At 50.2% G+C, this 19,629-nt stretch overlaps 1 protein-coding gene across 6 annotated transcripts in view; it reads right to left on the bottom strand.

Moving 5' to 3' along the window:
• LOC105473864 (SH3 domain binding protein 4) overlaps nt 1-19,629 on the bottom strand; it is a 105,941-nt gene that overhangs the window by 69,082 nt on the left and 17,230 nt on the right. Inside the window, exons 1-2 of one of the 6 annotated variants that reach the window (XM_011728008.3) lie at nt 6,218-6,232; nt 4,652-4,706 (exon numbers count right to left, since the gene is read on the bottom strand). The exons of 2 other annotated variants lie outside the window; for them this stretch is intronic. The gene's annotated coding sequence lies outside the window, so the exon portion shown is untranslated. Of the gene's footprint in view, nt 1-4,651; nt 5,138-6,217; nt 6,570-19,629 lie in introns of those variants that run through there. 3 more of the 6 variants (XM_071073617.1, XM_011728009.3, XM_071073616.1) reach the window with 3 other exon arrangements.

Below are 19,629 nucleotides of genomic sequence, written 5' to 3'. Positions count from 1 at the left end.
ACTAAAAATACAAAAAATTAGCCGGGCGTGGTGGTGGGTGCCTTTAGTCCCAGTTACTTGGGAGGTTGAGGCAGGAGAATTGCTTGAACCCGGTAGGCGAAGGATGCAGTGAGCCGGGATTGCACCACTGCACTCCAGCCTGGGTGACAGAGCAAGACACTGACTCAAAAATGTGGCTGGTAAGCTAGATGACATTCAACACCTGAGAAAAATGGAGTCAACTCTAGGAGAACTCTGGGCACAGATGGCTTCACCAGTGTCCCCGTGTCATGGCACCATCTTGAACTGGAAATCAATCATGGAATCACGCATGTGGGTCACACAGGAGACACCAGGGCCAAACCCACACTCAGAAAAGACCCGAACCCAACAGAAAGACTGGAAGATCCGTGCACACTCAGCTTTTCCTTGTATTTTTAATGATTCTTCTAGACTTTGACTTTTTCAACTCACTGACCAATCACTTCCGGAGCCTCACAAGCTGATCTAGCTCATCATTCTGGGCTCTACCGGGGCTGCAGGCGGTGAAGGTTTTAATCCAAGGTTTCGACAATCACCACCTAAAAGCTAGCCAGGACAGCGTCTCAAGGAAGGCGTCCTAGGCTTTGATTCTGACCTCCGAACTCTCTCCCATGAACAAGTAGGGGGACACCATGAGCCGCCCATGTTGGGGGAAGGCAGCCTAGGGAATGAAGGGTCTGGAGATGGTCATGAGTCAAACGAGAGGGTTCACGTTTCTCACCCCAGCTCCACGACCTTTGCTAAATGACTTATCTTTCCTGGGTCTCGTTTTCCACAACTGTAACGCAGAACTCTAGCGTACATCCAGTTTGTATGGGTTTCTCTTCTTTTAGTTTTTCTTCCAGCCTATAGACCATGTTGAGGGCAGAGACCCTGTCTTTCGTTTTGTTTTGTTTTCTTTGAAACATACCAGACACTGATTACCAAATACATAGTAGAAATGGCACACAACACCCGTGAAATTCTGTGACTGAGGCAGTGGTTCTCAAACACCAGCATTCACTGGAATTTCCTGGAGGGCTGATTATAATATAGGTTTCTGGGCCCAACAACCCTCAGTTTCTGATTCTGTAGGTCTGGGGTGGGCCTGAGAATGTGTACTTCTAACCTGCTCCCAGCTGATGTTGATGCTGCCTCTGAAAACCATTAGCAGGCCAGGCGGGGTGGCTCATGCCTGTAATCCCAGCACTTTGGGAGGCCGAGGCGGGTGGATCCCTTGAGGTCAGGAGTTAGAGACCAGCCTGACCAACATGGTGGAACCCCATCTCTACTAAATACAAAAATTAGCTGGGCATGAAGGCACACGCCTGTAATCCCAGCTACTTGGGAGGCTGAGGTTGCAGGGAGCCAAGATTACACCATTGCACTCCAGCCTGGGCAACAAGAGTGAAACTTCATCCCAAAAATATAATAAATAGAATTATTAGCAGAATGTATCCTAGTTGATAATATACGTTCCCATCTGGCCTCTCGGTCACTTGTCACAACAACCCTGTGAGGTAGGCCACACGTGTATTATCATGCCATCATTTAGCAGATAAGAGAACTGAGACTGACCAGGTTTCAAAGACTTACCAGAGATCAGGGAGTGAAAAGCTGGGATCCTAACCCAAAGCCAGCAGCCTTGATAGGCAGAGTAACAGCAAACACAAACGGAACAATCCCAGGACCAGACAGGCTGTAGTAAGACAGGACGTGGACAAGCGAGGGTGCAAGATTCCAGACCCGGCTCCAATCCTGCATTTTCTTTTCCCATGGCAGGTTATAAAATCGCAAGTCTTTCAAAGTAGAAGTGAACATTCCTGTCCTGAATCAGACTAACAATATTTGTGATGGAGTCTTGAAAGAGTTTATGCCCCCCTAATAAATCTTTAGGAGGCTGAAAATATCTAGGAAACATGAGTGTGTTGAAGACTTGGACCTTATTTGAATATGGACTCAAATCCTGGCTCTGCCACTAAATGCTGGGACCACAGTTAAGTCTTATCCTTCCTCCTCAACTCAGGGTGGGGAGGGAATGACTGGGCCTCCTCGTGAATAAGAGAGATAACGCCTGCACCGTGGTATCTGTGCTCACAGGTGTGCATCGAGGGCCGGTTCACCTGCACAGGGACCCTGAGCTCATAGGTATGTATCCAGAGCTGGTTCACCTGCACACGGTCCCTGTTCTTATAGGTTTGTGTCAGAGGCCGGTTCACCTGCACAGGGACCCTGAGCTCATAGGTATATATCAAGGGCTGGTTCACCTGCACCGTGCTCCTTGTACTTGTAGGTGAGTGTCACAGGCTGGTTCACCTGCACATGGTCCCTGAGCTTGTAGGTGTGCGTCGAGGGCTGGTTCACCTGAACATACATCAAGGGAGGCTGCTACAAACGGAGAGTCAAAACGCCTGTGTGCAGAGGGTCAAAAATACCTGTGCACTGAGAGTCAAAATGCCTGCATGCAGAGGGTCAAAAATGCCCGTACGCAGAGGGTCAAAAACGCCTGTGTACCTTGGGTGAGAAATGCTTGTGCACAACAGTCAAAAAACGTGTGTGCAGGTGAGATGCGCTTTCCCACTTCGTTCCCCTTCATTCACTCACACTTTGACTTTCTCCCACACTTTTCTAAACATCTTCCGCCACGTTGACTGTTTGTAAAGTCATTAAGGCAGATGTTGGTAGGTGACTCAAGTCTTGGTGGATGGAGCTAAACTACGGGCCTTTCTTATGACTCCCAGGGGACAGCCACAAAGTAAGGACTTGGTGGAAGTGAAGGCCAGCTATAGCAGATCTCTGTACACTCAGTACTCTGTTGCTGCGCTGTCAAAACGTTCTCCAAATGGTGGGTGGGATCTGCAGGAGCTCCGCCACCCCAGCACACCACAGCCCCAAGCCCGGGTCAGCCTGCAGGATGGAGGATGTGCTGCAGAGATATAGCCCCCGGGGCGGCCCTGGGGTCAACGTCCCCGCCTCTGGACTCCAGAAAGACAATTCTAGGGCATAGTATCATGGCTCCTCAAATGCGTCTCCAGCATGATGGAGCCCTAACAGCGGTTAACAGTGGCCACTAGCTCAGTAGCTGACCCCTGATTTGCTTTTCCTCTTCCCTCTTCTCACTCTCTTCTGCTTGGATGGACTGCTGGGACCAGTCAGCTCCCCAAAAACATCAGCACCCAAGTCCTTGTCTCGGGCTCTGCTTTCAGGGGTTGCAAACCAGGACAGATGGTAAATGGCGCTGGACCACTGGGTTTTCTGTCCACGACACAGGCACTCCGCTGAGTGACGTAACTGAGCACTCGGTCGGTTCCGGTCAAAGCCAGTGGGCTGTTACGAATTGTTAGAAATTCCCAATTTAGAAAGCCAAGCAAATATTTTCTTCTGTTAATAAGATACACTTACACTCAGCAAAGAGGATTGATACCTCATCTGACATCTTTACATTTAAAAGGACAGGGCTTAGTGGCTCATGCCTGTAATTTCAACACCTTGGACAGCCCAAGCAGGGGGATTGCCTGAGCCCAGGAGTTTGAGACCAGACCGGGCAACACAGCAAGACTTAGTCTCTACAAAAAGTTAAAAAAAAAAATTAGCCAGCCATGGTGATGTGCGCCTGTAGTCCCAGCTACTCGGGAGGCTGGGATGGGAGGATCACTTGAGCCCAGAGGTCGAGGCTACAGTGAGCCATGATTGCACCACTGCACTCCAGCCTGGAGACGGAATGAGACCCTGCCCCGCACCAAAACAACAACAATAACAACAAAACCCATACACATATATATGCACTGTGGGTCATTTCCAGGCTGAGGACAACTGCCAGAGCAGGGATTCCTGACCCTTAGCTAGGCCTGGATCCTGGTTCAGGCTTTGCGGCCCCAGCCCACGTGTCGGCAGGGAAGCCCAGCCCCAACCTCAGAGGGCTCTGCTCAAACATACCTCCCTCAAAGCCGCAGAACCCTGCATGACTTTCCTATCGATGTTGTAACAAATTACCGCCAACTTAGTGGCTTAAAACACACACTGACTCTTCAACAGTTCTGGAGGCTGGAAATCTGAAACCAGGCTCGCTGGGCTGACGTCAGGGCCAGTGCCTTCTGGAGGCTTCAAGGGCGCGAGCTGCTTCCGTGGCCCTGCCCTTTCCTGCATCCCATGGCTGCCTGGATTCCTGGCTCAAGGCCCCTCCTCCGTCTTCAAAGCTCAGGACTCCAGTCTCTGTTTCCACCATTCCAGGGCCTCCTCCGGTGGTCAGATCTCCATCTCCCTCTTCAAAGACTCGTGATAACATTTAGGGTCCATCTGGGTAATCCAGGGTATCTCACCATCTCAAGAGCCTTCAATGAATCACACCTGCAAAGTCCCTTTTGCCAAATAAGGTAACACCTACAGGTTCTGAGCATTAGGATAGAAATATCTTTTTTGTAGAGGAGATTCACACACCATATCAAAAACACAAGCACACTATTGCTGCCCACTCCCTCCCCCGGTCTTGTCCACCACTCTTGACATTCTTTTATCTATCATTTACTTCTCTCCTTTTTCTCCCACCAGAACAGCCCCCATGAACGCAAGGACTTTGTCCTGTTCACCGGGAACCACCTGGAACATAGCAGGTGCAGTCAGTGTTTGAATGGATGGATGATTTATAGAGTACCTGTAATGCCAATGCGGGTGGACGCACGGGAACTCAGAGCTTCTCAAGCACAAATCTGTGGACAAGAACAAGAAGCACCTTGAACGGGCTGCGTGGAGTGCCCTGGGGAACTGGCATCTGGGTGTCTGGCAAGCTGGCCTGTGTGGCCTGTGGGCAGGAACCCACCTGTCCTGCTCACTTCTGGATCCCCAGCCCCTAGGCCTGCACTAGTGCTTAGTGGCAGCTACATCAATAGCACCTGCTGCCTGAACAGAAAAGGAAGCTTCCCCAGCACCTGTGACTGGCAGCTTGGTCTTGGGTCCACCGATCCACCGCCTCCCTGCCAATCTCAGCAGCATCTCTCCACCAAATGTACAGCCCACTGCCTCACCATCAGTGTATTATCCTCGGCTCAAGAGCACAGGGTGCCCTGCTCCTTCCTGCCCCTTCCTCCCTTGGAGCCAGGCTTCCCTGCCCCATTTTGGGTTCTCTGCAGTTTGCCCTACCCCACGTGGACAGACTCCATGGCATCCACCACCAACCCCCTTCACTCAAGCCAGGTCAGCGGCCCCACCCTCAGACTCTCCTACACACATCCCACCTCCTCCCATTTGCCCACTGCCTGTTACTAGGCAATGCCTCCTTGGTCCCCTCCCTGCCTGCACAAAAATTACCTCTCCCTCAAGGCCCACACTGAGGCTTCCCTGCAGCCTGTGTTCCCAGGTCTCGGGGATAGCCCCCCTGCCACCCAGACTCTCAGCCCCATGGCACTTCTTCCCTGTGCACGAGTTTCTGACCATCTTTTTTGTTCTCCAGGGAAGATGATGGTTTCTTTTCTCCTGTGCCTTCCAGCTGCTGGGCTTTGAATTCTACAGACTAAGAGTTCCATTCACGAGCTCCACACCGCTGGACAGGCTGGTAACCCTCCAGCCTCTCCCTTCCACCCCCATAAAATGGGTACACGACCCCAGCCCAGCACCAGCAGGAGGAGGGTGCCAACACAGAAGTGGACAAAACCCTGCAAAGCCACAGGTGTGCCCACTGGTGCCAATAGCCTGCCTGGTGCCGGCGACACCCCTTTCAGCTAGGAGAGGCCCAGGTACCCAGAGACCAGGACAGAGGGGCCTTCAAGGTGTAGCTGCGCCAGGAGAAGTCTCTAGACAAAACCCAGAACACCCGGTTACATCTGAATTTCAGGTGTACAGTTAATAACGTTTCAGTGTACATTACCCCAGATATTCAAATGGACTTGGGTATTTGTATTTGCGCAACCTGGACCCCACTGCCTGTGCCAGTCAGAGGGGGTTTCCTAAAAAGCCCAGCCTCAGGAGGTGACATCAGAGGTGGCCGCCCAGGAAGCAGGCGGACACGGGAAGACGGCAGCCGAGCTTACAAAGAGATACACTCTGCAATATTTGCTTCCCACTAAAGAGCTGCTTTCTAAAATACATAAATAAAATAATCTTCTTGCTAATTATCAACAACGGATTGTTTCAATAATATTTTTCCATTCCGGTATGATTCTTCAACAACTCGGAAAACAAAGCAGTGACTCCCACAACAGAGATCGCTGTGGAAACCGCTTACCTCCATCCCGAAAATCATGACTTCACCTCGCATTCCACCACAAACCGACTACAGATCCTTACCAAAGAATCCTTGTGCAAACAAACACCAGCCAACTGCGACTGAATGGCAGGAAATGTAGCAGCTTTTTCTAATTTTAACTTTCTCCAGGAATGCATTCCTTCTAAACACACTGGGCAAATTCTCCCCAGACCCGCGCATTCCTCTGCAGTCAAGCAATCACCTCCAGGGAGCCCAAGACAAACTGCAGATTTCAAGTGCGCACTGGCCTGGCTGGGAGGGGTCCCTGGGCTCCAGGTCCCGTGCTGACTCACTGACCCATGCTCTCCAAAGCGACTAAGAGGTTGGAATGAGCTATCTGAACAGGAAAGCACTCCCAGACTGGAGGGTGAGCCACAGACGGGAACAGAGCCCAGCAGTCTCCACCTCAGGAAGGCAGCATCAAGCAACAGTGATAAACAGGGGCCGAGTCCGCAGGCATCAGTCCATGACCCAGAGACCAGGACACACAGGCCAGGATTGGGAATGCCGCAAAAGCATAATTCTGCAAATTATCCCCCCGGGACAGAAAAACTCAGAATTGTGCCTGATTTGATTTTAAAAGTCTATGAGGGCAAGGGACATACCGGGATGCAGTATCTGCAATGCTTATAACTGAGAGGCTTATTTTCCCGAAAATCCAAAGCACTCCTACAATGAGCCAGGCATGGTGGCACAAGCCTGTAATCCCAGCTACCCCAGAGACGGAGGTTGCAGTGAGCAGAGCTTGCGCACCGCTGTACTCCAGCCTGGGCGACACAGTGAGACCCTGTCTTAAAAAAACAAAAACAGAAAGCACTCCTACAATTCAATAAGAAAAGTGGGCAAAAACCACAAAAAGGATCTCCGCATGGGAGGAAATCAGAATGGTCCGTAAACATTAGCTTCTGGAAGAACATAAAAACACTCAGATACCATCTCACACCCATCAGCATCCCCCCAAGTGAAAAAAGGCGGACAATATTGAGGGAGGGGAGCATGTGGAGGAGCCTGGGCGAACCTGAAGGCTGCTGTGGGAAGTGGAGCTGGACTGGCAGCCAAGGCCCAGCAGCACTCCCTAGATAAACATTTGCACGCTGAGCTGGAAGTCATGTACAAAGACCTTCACAGCAAGTGTGGTTTCTGATAGCAAAGGCTGTAAACAACCTATTGTCCTTCAGGAGCAGAAAGAATAATTAAGCCAAGGCATTAACATACAGCAGTCCCCCCTCATCCCAAGTTTCCATGGTTTCAGTTACCCCTGGCCAACTGTGGTCCCAAAACAGGTGCTACAGTACAATAAGATATTCTGGCAGGGAGAAAACACATTCACACAACTTTTATTACAATACAGTGCTATAATTTTTCTATTTTATTATTCATTATTGTTCATCTCTCAGTGTGCCTAAGTTTGCAAACTAAAGTTTGTCATAGGCATGTATACATAGGAAAAAATAAGTGTGCCCAAGTTTGCAAACTAAACTTTGTCATAGGCATGTATACATAGGAAAAAATATATCGTATATATAGGGTTTGGCACTATCTGAAGTTTCAGGCACACCTTCTGGGGGCCTTGTATCCCCTGCGGATAAGGGCGGACTACTTACAAGGGAAAGGAACATAGTAATGAAAGCAGATGAACTACAACTACAGATATCAACACAGACGAACCTCAAGAACATCACGCTCAGGCAAAAAAGGAACTCTTGCAAGACTATGTATTAGCTAGCTAATGCTGTGTAACAAATTGCCCCAAACAACAGACTTCTATTATTGTACAGTTTCTATAGGTCAGGAATCCAGATGCGGCTTAGCTGGGTGAAGAAGAGACCCTCTTCTTCAGGGCCTCTCACAGAGCTGCCATCAAGGTCTTGGTGCAGGCTGGGGTCTCATCTCAAGGTTAAACTGGGGAGGGGTCCTCCAGGGTCACCTGCTTGCTGTAGCATCCAGTTCCTCATGGCCATGGGACTGAAGCCTCAACTGCATGCTGGCTGCCAGGGGGTGGCCACCCTCAGTTCCTTGCCATGTGGCCTCTCTATATCGCAGCCTGCACCACCACAGCCAGCAGGGGAGACCATCTCTTGTCAAGGAGGAAGTTCTAAGCCCACATAACCTAATCACAGGAGGAAGGCGCAGCATCAACTTGGATGCATCCTACTGGTTAGAAGCAAGTTGCTAGCTCGGCTCACACCAAAGGGAGGGGACTTCACAGGATGTGAACACCAGGAGGTGTGGATCACTGAAGGGCATCTCAGAGTCTGCCAGCCACAAAAGATATTGCATGATTCCATGTATATAAAAGTTAAAAACAAAAAAAAATGATGTTGCTTAGAAACACAACCCCATGTGATAAAACCAAAAAATAGCAGAGAATGACAACCGCGAAATTCAGGACAGGGACTCCCTTAAATGCTTTGGGTTTATCCGATAAACACATTTTTGCAGGGAGGGAAGAGGATCAGCAGCAGGGAGCTGGGATTGGGAGGGGCAAAGGGAATTTCAAAGTTAAGTTCCATTTCTTGGCCTGAGTAGTGGCTATACAAGTGTTCATTGCTTTTGTGATTGTGTAAACATTCCCAAATATTTTCAAATATTATCTGTATCTACTCAAAGTTCAGGGACCACACGGCTTGCTCCCTTGGCACCCCACGGAACAGTGAGGACAGGGGCTCTGCACCCTGTGAAACCTCAAGAAATGCAGCAGATGCTTCCCCGGCATCCCCGCCTCCTGTCCACCTTGCCCTGCAAAGAAACGCACCAGCTCTTACCCAGAAGCATGTCCAGCACCCAGAAACCCTGCTCTCTCTCCTCACCAAACCAAATGTAAAAGCCTCTAGCCTGACCTGGAGGTAGAGCCGTTCCTCCAGAGGTTCAGCCTGTTCCTCCGTGCCGCGGCATGACTCTTGGAGTTCACCAGCCTCTTGCCCTTCAGTTTCAAATGCAGGCCACGGATGCTGCAGAACTCGGTCTCTCTCCACGGGGCCAGGGCTGCCCTCCAGGACCTCGAAGAACCCTACCTTTGGGGCGTTTGTCTCTGTTTCAGTTATCCCTCTTAAGGCAACTGAAAACAACCATGGATTTGCAGGGAGTTGGGAGTCGCCCAGAACCACATCCTGTTTGGCCCTGGCACTGATTCAATCATGCCAATGTCACCCGGACAAAAGAACTTTCTACACAGTCTTAAGAAAGAGACACAGCACCTGCAGCAGGAAAGGAGCCCAGCCGGAGAGTTCACCACACCAGTCAGCGAGCAGAGTGCTGGACGGATGACCAGTGGGGCCTCGGGGCACTGTGGGGTGCAGGAAAAGAGTACCTAGTCCCGCAGTGACCGAGTGAGGGGGTCCCTGCATTTTTACCCACCCTTCTCACCTGGCAACACTGCTGCACAGGCTGGCAGGTACTTGTTGAATGAATTAATGAATGAATGAATGGATGAAAGAATGAATGAATGGATGGATGAATGAACGAATGAAGCTCTTCTCCAGGTGCAGTGAGGAAATGTCAAAATAGAAACAGACTGCCAGGCACGGTGGCTCACACCTGTAATCCCAGCACTTTGGGAGGCTGAGGCAGGCGGATCACCTGAGGTCGGGAGTTCAAGACCAGCCTGGCCAACACAGTGAAACCCCATCTCTACTAAAAAATACAAAAATTAGCCAGGCGTGGTGGCGCATGCCTGTAATCCCAGCTACTCGGGAGGCTGAGGCAGGAGAATCACTTAAACCCAGGAGGTGGAGGTTGCAGTGAGCAGAGATCGTGCCTCTGCACTCCAGCCTGGGTAACAAGAGCCAAACTCCATCTCAAAAAATAAATAAATAAATAAAATAGACCATCCGAGTGGGGCAGACTGGCCACTGGCAGCTGCAGGACACAGCCTCGGTGACCCCTTCTTAAGACTAGAAACTCAAGTGCAGGGCCTCAGGGTCTGTGTGTGTGCATGTGTGTGTGTGTGTGCGCCTGTGTGTGTGCATGCATGTGTGTGCGTGTGTGTGTGCATGCATGTGTGTGTGCGTGCGTGTGTGTGCCTGTATGTGCATGCATGTGTGTGTGCCTGTGTGTGTGCATGCGTGTGTGTGTGTGTCTGTGTGTGTGCATATGCACATGCGTGTCTTCCAGTGCAGGGCTCACTCTGTGCACTGACTGCATAAGCAAAAACAAAAACATCTAAGGAGCAGGTGCCTTGGTGTGGCTGTGAATATTCACACTTGAACCAGCCCTCTTTGGGGGAGAGACACTCTCATCCTGTTTTCCATCCACTCACCCCCTAAGTCGGTAATGGGATTAGTGGGGGCTGGGGCCACAGCCACAGGTCCAACACCTGCCAATCACCCCAGAGCCGGGTGCTGTGGGCTCTGAGTTTCAGAGCCGTTTAATAATGCACCATTGTCCCTGCAGCTCTGCTCTGGTTCTCAAGTTCACTCGGCAAAAAACTGATCTGTCTCCGTGTTTAGAAGCTCCTCACTGGCCAGGACGGTGGCTCACCTCTACACGTCTGGGCTGGAGACAACAAAGGACGTGCTGTTGGGAAAAGAGATGGGCCTCGGCCCAACTGGGAGGCCTGGGCCCACCTGCCATGGCGCACCAAGCGAGGGTCTGTAGGAAAGGGAAGTTCCCGGCCAGAGAGTGGGGACCCTGGGCTTCTCCCTGGCAGGGGGTGCCCAGTGTCACCTGCCTGAAGCGGACACGGGTGCAGAGGGTCAGGCCTGGAACCCCAGCCTCCGACCAGTCTTCCCAACCACTCTTACCTGTTTTCTTAAATACGCTTTTTCTTTTAGGATAGATTTATATTCATAGAAAAGTCATGGAGATAATATAGAGAATTCCCACAGGCCCCCCACCCCCTGGCTTCCCTGTGAATGTCTTACAGGAGGGCCACCTTTGTCACAATGGATGTCAGTGCACTAACGTCAAACAATAAAGCCTGTCCTTCATCCGGGTCTCCTATGTTTGTCCCTGAGGTCCTTTTATCTGTTCCAGGATCCCATCCAGATCACCACACGACGTTACGTGTCGTGTCTCTTTAAGCTCCTCTTGGCTAGGGCATCTCCCCAGACATTGTGTGTTTTGGGTGACCTTGACAGTACAGAGGAGGCCTGGTTAGGTATTCTGTAAGACGCCCCTCGGCTGGGGTTTGCCTCATGTATTTCTCCCAGTGAGACTGGGTTGTGTGTTACTCAGGAAGACCACAGAGGCAAGTGCCCTTCTCGCCACACGATGCCATCAGCGTGACTTATCCATGCGATGGTGACCCTGGTCACCTGTCCAGCCCCTCTTAACCCCTTCTGCAGGCCCCTGCTTGCTTTCTGCTCAGAGATGCCCCTATGTCCACTACCAGAAGGGGGTAAACATCGGCTTCTGTATTTATCACGAAAAAAGAAGCCCAGGACCAAGAGACGGTAGCCCTGCTTAACTGCAGGCAGCCACCCATAAAATGCAACAGAGACCTTAACTTGGTACACACCTGCCCTGTCACCCCATAAGGATCTAAGTGAGATACTCAGAACTGTCCGTTGACTATAAGCTCAACACGAGTTTAAAATCTAAGTGACTGAATGAATAAATAAAGGTGACACACTGGCCTGCATTTATAAAAAGGCAATTTCTAGGAGAAGGGCCCAGATACCACCTGTCCTGCCCAAGCCCTTCAAAGCTGGCCAGGTGGGCGCTGCTGGGGTAACCTGGACCGCCCTGCAGGAGCTACTCTTCAGGGGTAGATGGGGAATCTGCAGGAGGCCCCCACAGGGGTCACTAGATGAAAGCCAGGACCCCTGTCCCTAGAAGATACAACCACATGCATCATCCCTGGCACCAAACTCGGCACAGACTCCTGTGTTCTGGGGTCCTTGTTCAATTTGGAGAGCTCAGTTTCTATGGGGGACCCGGAGCTCAGTTTCTATGGGGGACCTGGAGCTCAGTTTCTATGGGGGACCTGGAGCTCAGTTTCTATGGGGGACCTGGAGCTCAGTTCCTATGGGGGACCTGGAACTCAGTTTCTATGGGGGACCTGGAGCTCAGTTTCTATGGGGGACCTGGAGCTCAGTTCCTATGGGGGACCTGGAACTCAGTTTCTATGGGGGACCTGGAGCTCAGTTTCTATGGAGCTGAGGAGACAGGAAGCTGAGGCTGGAGAAAAGAAATAGTCTCTTTTAAGCAGAGAAGCGGGGAAGCCACTAGAAGTTAGGGGGAAACTAAGGTTGAATGTTCCTGGTCAAACTACTTTTATTTTTTTTGAGAGAGGATCTTGCTCTGTTGCCCAGGCTGGAGCACAATGGCATGACTGCAGCTCACTGCAGCCTCAATCTCCTGGGCTTAGGTGATCTTCCCACCTCAGCCTCCTGGGTAGCTGAGACTACAGGCACGCACCACCATGCCCGGCTAATTTTCATATTTTTTGTAGAGAAGGGGTTTCACCATGTTGCTCAGGCTGGATTTGAACCCCTGGACTCAAGCAATCCCCCTGTTTCAGTCTCCTGAAATGTTGGGACCACAGACATGAGCCACAGCGCCCAGCCTCAAACAACTTTCAATTTTTGACCCTCAAAGCTTGAGCAAACTGCTTGGTGCCTCAGTTTCCCCATATATGAAATGAAGCCACTCACAGTGCTTGCCTCACAGGTAGGATTCTAGAATTAGGCCCGATCCTGAGGTTAAAGCCACATCAGACGATGGGACTCAGATGCTGGAGGTAAGAAACACTGGCTTAGGTGCAGACAGATTTCCAGGCTCAAGTCCAGCTGCTATGACCTCAGCAAGTGCCTGCACCTCCCCAGGCCCGGCTTCTCCACTAGTGAAAGGGAGAACAGCAGCAGCTCCAGCCAGAGCACCCTGCACCCTGAGTGACGCGTCTGCCGTCCTGCGACTGCTGCTGTCCCCGATGTTACTGCCATTTCCTGGAGGCAAGAAACCAATTCCCTGTGGGATAACAATGCAACCAACCACAAAATGCCTGTCTCCCCAGGAGCTCTCCAACAACTGTCTCCACCAGAAATACTCAATCCCGGCACCAAACGAACCCAGAGAAATACATCGCAAGCCAACCTTCCCCTGTCCAGTTCCTGAAACTCTGAGAATTGCAAGGCAGCTGCCTGCCGCCCGAGCTTGGCCTGCTCTGAGGGACGGGACTGAGATGTGTGCTGGGCATGCTTCCCACATGCCTCTAATCAGACTAAGTTTTATTATGATCCCCATAACAAATCGCCACATGTCACGGGCAGGCAGGGCGTGCCGGGGTGAAACGCGACCTGCAGCACCCCCAGTGTGGGCACGCTGACGGGCTCAGATTCCTTCCCCTCCCCTCATCCTTGGCCAAAAAGCACCCCAGCACCAGCCAAGGAACAAAGAGGAGGCAGAGAGGAGCCAGAGAAGCTGGCAAGGAACCCCTCGATTTTTCGGAGCTAAGAGAGCTTGTGAACGCCCTGGGTCGCGGACTGCATGGAGCCTTTGTTACTGTAAAATGCAACCAGGGAACGAAGACCCTGAGCACCAGAAGGCCTGTGCCAGCCCAACACTAAGGCAAGACCTGAAGGGCTAAACGCGGAGGCTTTTTCTGGGCTTCCAAGTGGACTCAGCACCTCCTGTGGTGGGATGCAGGATACTCCTGCTAGCTCCAGGGCTGCGTGTCCACAGAGCTGCGTGTCCTGCACATTTCACCAACGCAGAACTTTATGGAGTGGTGAAATGGGCTGGAGCTCATGACCTTCATAAATCTCTCTCTCTTTTTTTTTTTTGAGACAGAGTTTCGCTCTTTGCCCAGGCTGGAGTGCAATAGCGCGATCTTGGCTCACTGCAACCCCAGCCTCCCGGGTTCAAGTGATTCTCCTGCTTCAGCCTCCTGAGTAGTTGGGATTACAGGCGTGCACCACCACGGCCGGCTAATTCTGTATTTTTAGTAGAGATGGGGCTTTACCATGTTGGCCAGGCTGCTCTCGAACTCCGGATCTCAAGTGATCCACCCACCATGGCCTCCCAAAGTGCTGGGATTACAGGCGTGAGCCACCATGCCAGGCCCTTCACAAATTGCTAAATGAGTTTTCCCACGACCAGCGAGGAGCTGCTGAGTTCTAAAAGCCTCCCCTGTTGACTTACTAGACCCGGAGCACTTGGAGACTGGCTTGTGTCAGCAGTGCAGCCTCATAGTCTCCCAAAAATCCAGGCTTGACCAGGTGCAGTGGCTCACACCTCTAGTCCTGGCACTTTTGGAAGCTGAGGTAGGAGGATCCCTTGACTCCAGGAGTTTGAGACTAGCCTGGACAACACAGGGAAACCTTCTACAAAAACAGTTTTAAAACTTAGCTGGGTGTGGTGGCACACGGCTGTGGGCCCAGCTACTCAGGAGGCTGAGGCAGGAGGATTCCTTGAGCCCAGAAGTCACTCATCCTTGTGCCCTCCACTCCAGCCTGGGCAACAGAGCAAGACCAAGTCTCAAAACAAAACAAAACAAAAAATCCGGGCTTTAGATAGAAGGGTTTCTGGGAGCCCACAGCTGAATTAAGTGAGGAAGGGCAGGTACCGTCAGTTCAGGGGGGTACGTATTGCATATGACCGCCTCAGAAAGTCAAACTGCTTTGGGACTGACGGGTGCCTCCCGCATAAGAGGTGGTCAACAAATCCTCGATGACTTGATTTCAGGACAAAGCACTGGAATGACTTTTGCAAAGTGAAGCTGTACCTACTGCTTAGAAATGCTGCAAAGATGCCAATCTTAGCAAGGAAGATTGGCAAGGGAAATGTTAAAACTGGGAGGGCACAGGGGTAGGTGAACCACTGTGTTCCATCAGCAAGGGGTCACGAAACAGCACTGAAAATAACTTCCCCGGAAGATGGCCTTCCACCTCCCGCCGGGGGTGGCTCACAGGTGGATGGTGTGTGGGCGACGTCAGCACCGCCAGTGAAACCTCCCAGTGAAAGAAGCAGGGTGCAGATATGAACACAAATGACGCCATCTAAAAAGAATGTCTGTGTGATTGAGCTCACAGTAATGGAGTTAAGAGAAGTCAGATGATTTTTAATTTCTTTCCGAGGCTCTATTTTCTACATCTTCTACGATACACATGTAACTCACCAACAGACAAAAGGACAATTGCTGGTCACACTTTAGAGTCACCAGGAGGCTGGAGTCTCAGCCCTCAGGTCTGCAGTGATGTCTGTGTTCCGCATGTGTTTTTCAACACAACATACTTCAACTACATGCACTGTCAACGATCTGCAAGGGTAAAGGTACCCAGGAAAAAGGTTTGTTCCCACTTTCCACGGAAGGAACTTCTCTCTGCAGTCTGTTCAGAAATAAGCTCCCCAAGCAAATGTGCAATGAAAGAAACATACACTATCTAAAACAACTCACTTGAGCTTTACTTTTTCTTTTTTTTTTTTTTTCTTTTTTTTTTTTGAGACGGAGTCTCGCTCTGTGGCCCAGGCTGGAGTGCAGTGGCCAGATCTCAGCTCACTGCAAGCTCCGCCTCCCAGGTTCACGCCATTCTCCTGCCTCAGCCTCCCAAGTAGCAGGGACTACAGGCGCCCGCCACCTCGCCCGGCTAGGTTTTTTTTGCATTTTTTAGTAGAGATGGGGTGTCACCGTGTTAGCCAGGATGGTCTCGATCTCCTGACCTCGTGATCCGCCCGTCTCGGCCTCCCAAAGTGCTGAGCTTTACTTTTTCTTTTCTTTTGTTTTTCTTGTTTTTGAAACAAGCTCTTGCTCTGTACCCAGGCTGGAGGCTGCAGTGCAGTGGCATGATCGCAGTTCACTGCAGCCTTGACCTCCTGGGCTCAACCATCCTCTCCTGGGCTCAGTCATCCTTCCAGCTTAGTCTCCCCAGTAGCTGGGACTACAGGCGCATGCCACCTGCCCAGCTCAGTTTTTGTATTTTTTTGTAGAGACGGGGTTTCACTATGTTGCCCAGGTTGGTCTCAGACTGATGGGCTCAAGGGATCCTTCTGCCTCAGCTTCCCTCCTCCCTCCTCCATCTCTACAAAAAACAAACAAACAAAAAAAAAACAACAACAAAAAAACTGAAGGGATTACAGGCATGAGCCACCATGCTTCCCAGCACTTTGGGAGGCTGAGGCAGGTGGATCACCTGAGGTCAAGAGTCCAAGACCAGCCTGGCCAACATAGTAAAACCCTGTCTCTACCAAAAAAATACAAAAATTAGCCAAGCATGCTGGCGCATGCCTATAATCCCAGCTACTCAGGAGGCTGCGGCATGACAATCACTTGAACCCAGGAGGCAGAGGTTGCGGTGAGCCGAGATGGCGCCACTGCACTCCAGCCTGGGCGACACTGTCTCAAAAAAAAAAAAGGGCTGGGCACAGTGGTTCACACCTGTAATCCCAGCACTTAGGGAGGCTGAGATGGGTGGATCATGAGGTCAAGAGATTGAGGCCATCCTGGCCAACATGGTGAAACCCCGTCTCTACTAAAAATACAAAAATTAGCTGGGCGTGGTGGTGCACGCCCATAGTCTCAGCTACTCTGGAGGCTGAGGCAGAAGAATCGCTTGAACCTGGGAGGTGGAGGTTGCAGTGAGCCGAGATCACGCCACTGCACTCCAGCCTAGCAACAGAGCAAGACTCTGTCTCAAAAAAAAAAAAAAGAAAAGAAAAGAAAAGAAAGAAAGAATAAAGGGAAACGAAAAAGGAAAACTTTACAGAAACTTTAAGTTAATAAATGCAGTTTAAAGAAGGGAAGCTGGCCAACATCATGAGTCGTCAGAGAGATGCAAATCAAAACCACCGTGAGAGACCACCACACACCTGTTGAGACGGCTACTGTCAAAAAAAACAGAAAACAACAAATGCTGGTGAGGATGTGAAGGAACCGGAACCCTTGTACACTGTCGATGGAAACGCCAAATGGAGTGAATGCTATGGAGAATAATATGGAAGTTCCGCAAAAAATTAAAAATAGAATTACCATATAATCCAGCAATTCCACCTCTGGGAATATACCCAAAAGAGCTGGGAGCATGGTCTCGAAGAGATATCTGCACACCCAGGTTCACAGCAGCATTATTCACTATAGCCAGGAGGTGCAACTCAAATGTCCATGGACAGATGAATGGATAAACAAAATACAACACATACATAAAATGGAATATTATGCAGCCTTCAACTGTAACATCACAGGCCACAGCATGGATGAACCTTGAAGACACTACACTAAGTGAAATACACCAATCACAAAAAGACAAATACTGTATGATTCCACCTATACGAAGTACCTGCAGTAGTCAAATCCATAGCAACAGAAAGTGGAATGGTGGGTGCCAGGAGCTGGGGGAGGAGGAAACGGGTACAGAATTTTCATTCTGCAAGATGAAAAAGCGGTGAAGATTCTGCTACACAGCTCTAAGGCAACTGAACTGTATGCTTCCAGATGGTTAAGATGATAACATTTCTATTATGTCTTTTACCACAATTTTAGAATATTTTTTTAAAGGCAGTGAGGGAAGGTCATATTGAGTAGCCTATTTTGTTGTCTTCATGTAGTCTCTGAAGAAATGTGTCTGGTAACTCACGCTACAGCCATCACCACATCTACCTTCTTTCCGTTTAGACCTGATAACCCACAAAACAATTCTAAAGCAGTTAAAAAAAAAGTCAACCCTCTCTCCAATTGTTTTTACTAGGCAAAAAGTGATCCCGATCCCCAGCGCTAATAAACAAAAAAGCAAATGACACATAAATCCCACCTGGGAATACAGACATGGAAACCTACGCAACAGAAGTCAGCTGAAGAGTGTACCCCAATTAGCTGGAATTAGCGGTGGAATGCAAGACCGGCACCCTGGGGGAAGGCGTTCCAGGAAAGGAGGGTGACTCACTGTTCACTTTCTATGTGTCTGTAATATTTGGAATGACTACAAAGGCTTTTATTATTCCTACAATAAAAACAGTTATGCACACCCAAAGTTTTGAAAAACCATGATCTCAGAAATGATACCACTAAAGACACGTATTCCAAAGGAGGTAACTGTCTAAACTGCTCATTTTCAATGCCAGTTGGGCCTATCCAATCACCTAGGATGCTTTTACAATTAAAAAGGCAGAGGTCCCAGCTGCAGGCCAATGGAATCTCTAGGGGAAGGACCTGAGCAATATCTTTAACCCTCACAGTTGATTCTGATGCACAGGAGGAGAAGTCCCACCAAGGTTTACAGATGGGTTAAGGCTTCTCCACATTTAAGATTCCATCCGGTCAGTCCTTCAGCATCAGCATTCCCAAGTGTTTTGAGTTCTGACCAACACAGCTAGAAGTAAAGCAGAAGCGCTCTGGAAACAAAGAGGGGTGTGTGTGAGTGTGAGAGAGTATGTGTGTGTGTGTGTGTGAGAGTGTGTGTGTGAGTGTATGTGTGAGTGTGTGTGTATGAGAGTGTGTGAGAGACAGCGAGTGTGTGTGTGAGAGACAGCGAGAGTGTGTGTATGTGTGTGTGTTTATGTGTGTGTGAGACAGCGAGAGTGTGTGTATGTGAGAGTGTGTGTGTATGTGTGAGTGTGTGTGAGTGTGTATGTGTGAGAGTGTGTGTATGTGTCAGTGTGTGTGTGTATGTGTGAGTGTGTGTGTTTATGTGTGTGTGTGAGACAGCGAGAGTGTGTGTATGTGAGAGAGTGTGAGTGTATGTGTGAGTGTGTGTGAGTGTGTATGTGTGAGTGTGTATGTGACAGTGTGTGTGTGTATGTGTGAGAGTGTGTGTTTATGTGTGTGTGTGAGACAGCGAGAGTGTGTGTATGTGAGAGAGTGTGTGTATGTGTGAGTGTGTGTGAGTGTGTATGTGTGAGAGTGTGTGTGCACACACACACGTGTTTCAGCCTGAAAGCTGAGAAGGAAGGTCCCACCAGGCGAGGCAGTAAGGGAAAGGCTGGGGTGCACACATGCTTCCCTGAAGGGACCCACAAGCATCTTAGGGGCCCACTGGAGGAGGCAGGGCAGGCACAGGCTCTGGATAAAACCCTCCAAGTCCAGCTTGGCAGGCTCCGTGTACTGTGTGGAAAAGTGGAGGTTTATTCTGTAAAACCACGAAGCCCTTGGAAGTCTGCAGGCCAGGAAGAGGCACGATCAGATCTGTGTTTTCAGTCCTTGGAACAGCAGTAAGGCCACAACTGGCGCTGAAGGCAGCCTGTGCTTGTCTGCTGAGCGAATCAATGAACGAATGGGCAGAGGCACAAGGGTAGCCTCCCAGACAGAGTCCAGGGTCACAGAGCCACCTACTCAGAGCCAGCACACACTGGGATGTCCCAGGACTGCACGTGATGGCATGCAACTTCCAAACTTCAGGGGAGGGGACTCTGAGCATGAGGAAGGGGCATAGACCCAGACTCTACCGTTCCCCAAAGCCACCCACAGATCAGAGCACCAAAAGTACAAAACCAAAACCACCCACAAAATTCTGCAAAAAGCC

This window comes from Macaca nemestrina, chromosome 11 (assembly GCF_043159975.1).
Source record: "Macaca nemestrina isolate mMacNem1 chromosome 11, mMacNem.hap1, whole genome shotgun sequence".
Lineage (NCBI taxonomy): Eukaryota > Metazoa > Chordata > Mammalia > Primates > Cercopithecidae > Macaca > Macaca nemestrina.
This window is presented reverse-complemented; position numbering and strand designations above follow the sequence as displayed.